Source organism: Aotus nancymaae, unplaced genomic scaffold, assembly GCF_030222135.1.
Source record: "Aotus nancymaae isolate 86718 unplaced genomic scaffold, 86718_ANA_hifiasm-v0.15.2.pri h1tg000155l, whole genome shotgun sequence".
In the NCBI taxonomy this organism is placed as follows: Eukaryota; Metazoa; Chordata; class Mammalia; order Primates; family Aotidae; genus Aotus; species Aotus nancymaae.
Window position 1 is genome coordinate 112,590 of NW_026988570.1, and position 9,445 is coordinate 122,034.

A 9,445-nucleotide genomic window follows, 5' to 3' on the forward strand; every position below is an offset into this window, starting at 1 on the left:
CTCTGTAACTTCTGTGTATCATAATTTCCTATAGGTGTTTTTCTTTTGTAACCTGTTACAAATGTAATGTGTCTGTCCAGGCTTGCAGGAGACTCTGAGGAGGAGTGGCTCAGGGAGGAAATGGAGCCTGCTGCCCAGTCTCTGACGCTGTCTGGAAGGCACATCATGCTGGTGGCTCGGAGACTCCATCTTCAGCCAGAATGTCAGCACTACCGGGAGGAGCTAGTGACCGCAGCTCAGCAGATCCTGGTGAACACCACGAAGGTGAGGCTGATGTCAGAGCTGGCCAGCTGGTCAGTCGGGACAGAGAGCTCATTGCTGTCCTCAGCAGCAGACACCTGCCCCAGAGAGAGAAACCTGCCCAAGTTTCTGCCAGAATCAGAGGCACAGAGTACATTTCCAATTTAATAAATGCTAAATGCACAACCTGATTTAGAAACCTTGGTGGACATACTGAGTCAGGGTCTATGATCTTCAACCCACGTGCAACCCCCTTGCCCCTACACTTAGCCACCAACTTCTAATAAAAAGATTTCATCAGAAGGGTCATTTTCCATCCTGCCTTTGTCCAGGAGCTATGGGGAGAGGCTACTGAAACCTCTAACTGTCAGCCTATTTGGCAAACCTGGCTCCAAAGTGAAGGCTCTGCTGGACTGGCCTAGCTGGAATGATCTCAGGAGGCCAGGATGATGCCTCAGCCTTCAAATACGCCCCCTTCTCCATCCTGACATTCCGTCATTACTGCACAACGTTGCTCCCATTAGAATCCATATGCCTTGAGTATTAGCAAATATTATTGTTCATCATTAAAACTTTAGTAATGTGGGTTATACGAAGGTATTTATAATTTAACAGGTCATTATTAAAGGAAGGTTGGAGATAGGGAGTAGAGTGTGCAGAAGGGTTTTGGGTACCTGCTGATGAGAGGAGGATAGGCGGGAAGGGCAGGCTCTTGGAAGTGCTTGGTACCAGCTCTGTTGGAGGTACCAAGCTGTCTGAGAATGGCAGGGTCAGGCTGGGAAAGATTTCTCACAAGCACTTCCTGGACAGGCCACCCCTCTGGCTCTCACCATCCTCATCCAAACAGTAAGTCCTCTCGAAATAGCTGTTGTTGTATGCGGGTTACCACGTAGCTCGTCCACTGCTCCATTCTTGCCTAGAGACCTGCACTCCAAATCCAGGTTGGAACCCACAGTAAATGTAGTTCAAACGCAGGAGGCCTTAAATTTTCGTGAAATCAAACATTTTCTTATAAACACCACTCCTAAGCGACTTTTTTCCCACTGAGATTCTATACTCTTTAGTCTTCGGAGGTTAAGGGGACAACACATTTGTAAAACCGGGAGGGAGTAGCTGCCATTGCTCTCGCCATAGCTCCGGAACCGCCGAGCACCTTCGAACCTCTCTGCCTCTTATTTCCCAAACAGGTCCTGCTCCTTGAAGACGCGGCAATGGCGAGAAAGACGGTGCGGGCGGCTGGTTGGTGCCTGACCTGCCTGGACGCGCTGGAGGCTGCAGGAGACGCGGCCTCGCTGCGCGCCCCCTTCGCCGACCTGGCCACTGCGCTGCTGCGCCTGGGGGACCTGGGAGCGCTTGGGCCAGAGGAGCGCCTGGGCCGCGCGGGCCGCCTGCTTCGGGCCTGCATCCCCCCGCTGATCGCTGCAGTCCGCGGCCACCTTCAGCATCCACGCGATCCGCAGCTGGTCGCGTCCCCGCGCCGGGTTTGCGCTTTGGCCAGGAAGGCCCTCGGCGAGCTCCTGGTGCGGCTTGATCCCGGCGCCACGGCCCCGGCGGGCGGCGTGTGGAACGGCGCGCTCGCCCGGCCCCTGAGGCAACTGCAGGAGCTGCTGGTGGCGCCCGAGTCCGAGCCCCTGCACCTCGGCCTGCTGGACCCGCCGCTGGCCGCCGTGGTCTGGCACTGCATGCGCCTGGCCGCCTGCTCTGCGCCACCGGAGAGGCTGCACCTGGTGGCCCACTGCGGCCGGCTGCTACAGCTGCGGAGCACTGGCGCCCGGCGCCTCGCGGGGATCGGCGGACCTCCCGGGAGCGGCCCGGTAAGGTCGGAGCCAGGGCAGGAGCGCGCGGCGCTACGGGCCGCGACCGAGGCCCTCTCCCAGGGATTCTGCACTGGGCTACTGCGCCAGATCCTGGACACCTTCACAGACACACGAAGTCCTCTCTTAAGGCTGGTCCAGGCGGCGGTGGCAACTTCCGCAGACAGCTCCCCTTGCGATGGTGAGGCCTTGCCGAAGAGCCTTCACCTTTTCCTTGCTACTTTCCATGACCGGGCCAAACAGATGCTCAGAGTGGCTCACTTGGCCTTGGCTTGCTGCCCTCAACAAGAAACTGGCAGAGACATGGAGGCCGCCATGGCAGGCATTTGGGGACTTGTGGTGAGAGTGCAACAGCTTTTCTCAGGAAGCCCCCAAGGGTCTGGCCGGGACTGGAGCCCTGCCATCCTGCAAGCCTTGCTTCAGGCCTGGGCCAGGGAATCTGAACACCTGTTGGCATGTTTTGATGACGTCCTCAATATTCCTGAGTTCCTGAATCTATCCATTCAGGAAATGACCAAGCACTTGGACTTCTTTACATGGGCTTTGGAGAGTGGAGATTCCAGTGAGTCTTTTCGATGTGTGGCATATCTACAGGGCCGGGCCACACACATAGTGCAGGTAATGAGCAGGTATGTGGGCCAAGAACGAGATCCCATTTTCCGGAATGGCCTGAGAGTCTTGATCCAGCAACTAGAGCAATCTTCATTGGTCTTGGGTGTAACTGCTGAGCGCTGTTCACGTGAATATGGATCTCCAGACACTGATGGATTTTTAACCCTGGCAAAACATCTGATCTATTCAGCTCAGAGCCTCAAAGAGGGGCTGGATGGGACTAACCACCCAGATATCCTCAGCCCCCTTCGGAACCAAGTCCACAGGTTTGACGTTGCTAAGAGACAACTTTATTTCATTCTCCCCAGCTTCCAGAGCTCTGCAGTGCCTGAACTGAAATATCAGAGAGTGCCTGGGTTAGAGGAAAATGACCCAGGCACCTCCTATCCATCAATAGACCATTCTCCCCACCCTTTGATTCCTGATACCTGTACAAAGAGGAGGGGTTCTCCACCCCCTGCCATCAGGAAACTCATCCTTGCTGTAGAGAGCCGTGACCACCAGGCAGTGCCCTCAGCTTGCACTGACCTGCTAGAGCATGATGCCACTGTTGGTGCAGCCCAAGAGGCCCTGGCTGGAGAGGGGTCACTGGGGCCAGAGAGGATGTTGGGACTTCAAGGTACCTCAACACTGGCATCTCCTGTTATTGGCCTAGCAAAAGAGATAGCACATTGCACAACTGCTAGAACTGATAGGCTCCTGGAAGTGGCTCTCCAGCTATCTGGCAAGACGAGGGAAACCAGGCAGGGTTTGGTAGCCATGGCTGGTGACTGGTACTGTCTGTGTCAACAACTGTTTTGCCACAACCCAACAGCTGATCTGCCACAGAGTACAGCAGTGTTCCTGGAGCTTCAGCAGAATTTAGCCTCAGTGGTTCAACTAGCAGCTAAAAGTGGGCCCATGGATTTGGATAAAAATGACCTTGATTCAACTCAGCATCCAGAAGTGCTTTTACAAATGCAAGCTAGATTGGAGGAGGCAGAGACCTATGCTAAACAGTTGTTGGACAAGGTTTTGGCCTTTGATGGTCTCCAAGCCCCCAAGTCATGGGAAGAGAGCATTGAGGATGGGTGCCTTCTATGGTCAGTGGCTGTCCAAGACCTGCTCCAGTACATGGGGCAGCTCAGTGGGAAAAAAGGCATGTTCCTACTGCCCCTGCGGCTGGCAATGAAAAACCAGCAGGGATTGCAGGAAGGGTTGGATCAGGCAGCAGATGTTTCTCAGAGGCTACAAGAGGCTGCCAGGCTGTCCAGCCTACTGTGTGGGGATGAGCAGGAAAAGGGTGAGGTGTCCTTTCTGCGCAGGGAAGTTCACATACTCACAGATGCTCTGCTGGATGTGGCACAGATCCTGGCCTCCTCCCCCAAACCATCTCCCAGCCTGTCCACACGCTTTGAACTTCTCTGTCTGGAGCTCGTCCTTCATGCCAAGGCCTTGACTAGCCACCTCAGCACCATCAATGCAGACTATGAATGTGCCTTCCAAGATGTTGTCTGCCCAAGACTCTCTGTCTGCAAGGACCCCCAGACCGGACCAGAAAGCTCCCTGGAAAGAATGGTGTCTGGTATCCAAGCTGTACAAGGAATTGTGATAGAAGGTCAGGAGTATGGGCCCTGCCAGGAAGACCTCGTTATGGCTCTGGAGAGCATTCTCACCCTCACCAAGGAGGTGGCCCAGAGGATCCCTGTGCTCCAAGAACACCCAGAGGAGTGGGGAATGCACATCCTAGACTGGCTTCAATGGGAGTGGGCAGCCAAGGCTCACCATGCCGTGGCCCAGCTGCAGGCCTGGAAAGGCGGTCACACCAAGGCCTGGAGACATCTTGCCCAGTGCTTGAAACCTGGGGAGGAGCCAAGAAGGGCCCCAGAACAGGATCCTATCCAACCCCTGTTCCTCTGCGAAGAGGATGTGGCAGGAGCCGCTGCAGTGGGCAGTGTGGATTCTCAGAGTGCTGCCCCCAGAACTCCTCCAGGGAGCTCATTGAGGACCTGTATTGCTGGAACAACCACAGTGGACCTAGGCATGGTAGGATACTCAGCGTCTTTCCTTCACCCCCACCTCAGTTCTCCTTCTAGTAACCAAGAACCCTGCCAAGTTCCAGAAAAAGTGGTCTTGGTGTCCATGTGTGTAATTCACACCAGGCAGGCAGCACATGCAGACTTTAGGAGCCCAAACTTGGGAAGGAGACTGCCCGGGCTGCACCTGCCTCTATCATTTCCTTGTTGTGAGATCTCAGAGAAGCTTTCTAGCCATTTGGGACTTCAGTATTTTTTCTAGAAAATGGGAGCTTTGATAATTTCCTGATGAAGAATTAATGAAAACATGCAAAATATTTGCACTTGCCTAGCATATAGTAAGTATAGATGGTGGCTATAATTATTACTGTCTTCCATGAAGTTTTTCCTGATGACTCTAACTGAAAGTGATTCCCTTGCTGTGACAGACACAGACGTCCTCTGGATCAAACTGCTATGTGCCACCTTGACCTCTGCAGATGCTACCTCCCTCCTCAGTCGGGATTCTGTTGTTTGAATCCAACTTGAATCAGCACAGGCAAAAAGGATTTATTGGAAGGATGTTGGGTCTACTGAACGCCATTCACACACATTCATTTCTTTCCAGGGCATCAGAAAGGATACTTAGGCACTGTGGGTCCCACACATTTGATTTACTTATTTTTGCCCATGACAAAAGTCAGTGGGAGTTACCATAGGTTGGCAGTGGCTGAGAAGTTCCCAGGCAGACATGCTTAGCCCAGCAATTGATGCACAACCTGAACTATCTCTGTTATGGCCTTATGCTTGGCTGCATAGACCCCCTCAACTGTTCCCTGGGCCTTCTCCTGAGATGAAACCAACCAGAGCATGTGTTTCTCCACCCTGTTGCACTTCACTTCACTTGCCTCAATACGATGTCATTACTATATGAAGGGACCTTATTCCCAAAGGGGCAGGGAGGAGAGCAGGCACAGTTCCCTTTGCCCTGCAGCCTGACTCTTCTGTGCTCAGACCCTAACTATCTTCTAGGCTTGCCTCACTCCATATATCCTGGTCTCATGAATTCAGGTGCCATGCAGACTCCTGCTTTTCTTATCTGTTTCTCCATAGGGTCTTCCTGGCACATACTTCAAGCCACACTGGATTTACTGACTTAACATATTCTGTTTCTGTCAGTTCACCTGATACATTCCCCTTCTCATCAAAATCTGCTGAGGGAACATCTCTCATAGGTGCAGGGCAGGGTGACACTGGCCATCCAGCTTCGGGAGACAACAGCAAGCTCAGCCCCCATTACCACTCCTGTCTATGAATGGACATTATCTCTCCCGTCGGAGGTTTCTTCTGGATGAAGAGCAAAGCCTCACAATTCCACGGTTTCCACCCCAGAGAAGCGCTGCCTTTGTACACACACAGTTCCAGTATGAAAACCACAGGAGAAAGGACTCTGCCTCGAGGGCTTACCCTCAGGTGTGTGGGAGAATCACCATCCATAAGGTGTGTCTGACCCACTCTCTCATTCTCTGGGGCTTCTGTGGTGCAGAGACACAGCCTCCATTCCACCCAGATCAGCACCTCGCACAGCCATCAGAACCTGCTGAGGGAGGTTGTGCATTTGGGAAGGGGGTTTGTGTATCTTCTGGGCACTTGTAAGTCACCATCTGGAAATCCTTTATTCCAGTTATGAGGGTTTCCAATACCCAGGCCTTGGTCTCTTTCATTATTCAAGAGCCTGGGGACATTTCTAGATTTGGACCTTAAAAGGTTGCTGACAGTTAAATATGAGACATGAGTTCAAAATAATACTTTCTAGTTTCCTAACCCTTGGCTCAAGGACCTCCAAATCACATTTGCCGTTTTCTCCCTTCTTGGTCTTTGGTCACTGCAGTTGAGTCTTAGTGTCAGATTTCTCTCCCCTTCTCTTCTCTTCACCTATGCCTGGGCCCCGTCTTGATGGCTTGCTGGGCCCTGGGGTGATTGGCCCCACCTCAGAAGAGGGATCAGCTCAGCCCTTTGAGCATTCAGGGGACATCCCATTCTGTCTAGAACAAGGCCAACAGCAGCAGAACACATTGCAAAGTGTCAGATGGTAGGGACGATTAACTGAAGAAGCCAACACAAAAACAATAGCAAATCCAGGTGACTTCTCAATATGTGCTAGCTCAGACAGCCTAAACTATCAGCGACTGAACTTTATGGATTCCTTCGTACTCCTTCTTTAGATCCTTCCTGCCAAGCACAGTATCTGACATATTGCTGGTGCACAGTAGAGATTTTGAGTGCCGGCTAGGATGCTGAAGACAGGCTAGAAGTGCAGAAGAGGTTTGGAATCGGGGTAAAAATGATCATGGAAGGCACGGGCAGATTGTCTAAATGTCTCTTAAAAGGAGGGCAGTGTTAAGTTGAGCTTCAAAGGAAGTATGTGACTGCAATTGCGAATGAGGGTGGGAAGAACTTCCCAGGCAATAACAGCTCTGAGCTGAGCTTGGACCCAGAGGTTCTCCCAGTGCTTCTGAGATTTAGATTTGCTCCTGATGTGGAAGTAGATACTGTGTGGTTGGAGAGGGAGGCAGCCTGCAGTTAGGCCTTCTCTGTGGATGCTCTTCACCTAGTTCCATTTACGCACCTCGCTGGTTGCTGTTCTCAGCATCAGGACAACTTCTCAGTCAAGGGTGAGAAATCAGGACGCTTGGCAGCCTTGCCTCTTCTTGCCCCTGGGCCACACTTGGTGTGCATCTGTAATCCCAGCTACTCAGGAGGCTGAGACAGGAGAATCAATTGAATCCAAGAGGCGGAGGTTGCAGTGAGCTGAGATCGCGCTACTGCACTCCAGCCTGGGCAAGAGAGTGAGACTATGTCTCAAAAAAAAAAAAAAAAGATAAAAAGACAATTGATTTCCCCGTTGTATTTTAAAGGCCTGAGTGTCAGAAATTTATGAGTTCTAGCCCGCCGTCTTCTTTCAGCAGCAAAGCAGTCCCCAATCCCCGTCCCCCGGCTCCTCAGCCACAGCAGCACTGCCCACTGAGCTGAACCAGACCCTCCCAGAGGACGGCAGCATGGACGGGGAGAGCAGAATCACCCGGATCACTCGAGCGATGACCATGGAGGTGTTCCTGATGGCTCAGAGTCTGAGGAGGAGAGGATGCGTCCTGGTACCTGGGCTTCAGCCAGCCGTGGTGGTGGGAGGACTGGGCGTGGCATGGGGATGTCGGGGCTCCCAACATGGGCAGCAGCCCTTCAGGAGCTGGGGCAGCCCTAGGCAGCTCCCAGGATGGAAGGGCCACACTGTGGGGCCATTCAGCACTCAGCATTTTATGTACTGCCTTCATTCTGGGCATATCATAAAGTCTACCTCACGTCTCTTTCCCCTTCTTCTTTTGGGCTCAGTTACTGAGGCTTTATTTTATTCCACCAGCAAGGATAATTTACCAAAAGCTACAACTTAGTGAAATCAAGATCTCTTTCATATCCCAGAAGGATTAACTGAAGGGAGCCACTGAGATCTTTTTAAATTCCTCGAAATAGAGGAAATAAGGACTGGAACCACCTCAAGGATCGCTGTTTAGGGGCCAGCACAGCGTGGCACGGAGAGGGCTGCTTCCCACTGGCTTCTGGGGGCCACCTGCAATCATGTGTGGCCTGTTCTATCTCTCTTTATCTTTTTTCTTGATTAAATTTAGTTAAACATTGTTTAATATCAATGCACCAACATGGAAAAAATAAAAGTCCATCTACTGAGTGTGTGGACCAAAAGGAAGCAATTGAATGTCACCAAGAGCCACCCAGGAAACCCCTTCCAGTGTGGGTCTGCTGGGTACTATTGGCTCCAAAACTGATGGCTGGGCCACATGGGGCCCCACTTTCTCAACCTGGCAGAGAGGAGGGTCCAGGAGAGAAGGGTGGGTGTCAAGGCATCCCCTGACTAGGTGACTACAAAGCCAAACCTAGCAGCCCCACCATGCCCAAGACATAGACCTTTTCTTGTCCCGTCCTCCTCCCAATCCCTGCCCACCACAGCCAATCAGGCTGTTGAACACCTGTGTGCCAGCAGAGAGCAAAAGCCACTCCTGCAGTCATTATCCAGGTTAGGGGACTGTAGCCGTTATGTGTACAAAATAAAACACCCACAGGAAAACGGGGCGGAGGGGTATCTCACTCACCCTTCCTTCTCCTGTTCTTTTAGTATCCCTTTTCATTCTTACCCTAAAGACTGATGCTTCTGAAATTAGGCAACCAAACCCCATTTAGTACAGGAAGAAAGCTGGTAGATGCTGCGAGCTCGCCCAGACCCAAGGCTTATCCAAAGAGAAGCAAAAGATATGTTTTAGGACTCACTTGCTAATTCAAAACAGATTCTCAAGGGTGTGAGGACCCACACATTCTCCTAGGAGGTCGTAAACAAGTGGTGCTGCCTTGGATACCTTGGGTGCGTCTTGGTTTGGGATTGCCATGAGTCTTTAAAAAGGAAGGAGCAGCACAGTGCCAAATGACCTGGCACAGGTCTGGCTAGTTTGGGAACAGATCCTGCATTTCAAAGAAGGTTTCCTTGTTTCCAGAGGTTTCTCCCACTGACCTACCATGGGGTTGGAGTTGCTTAGAATTAGGTACTGGACATGGCTGTACCCACTGCCTTCTGACTGGAATTGCAAATTCTTCTAATGCTGAGTTTATTAGGAGAGATTTCTTGTTGACTGGACAAGCTGGGGCCGCATGCCGCACGAAGAAGAGGGAGCCCAGAAGTGGTTCCCTACCAGGGCCAGTCACTGAAAAGCACGGGGCAGG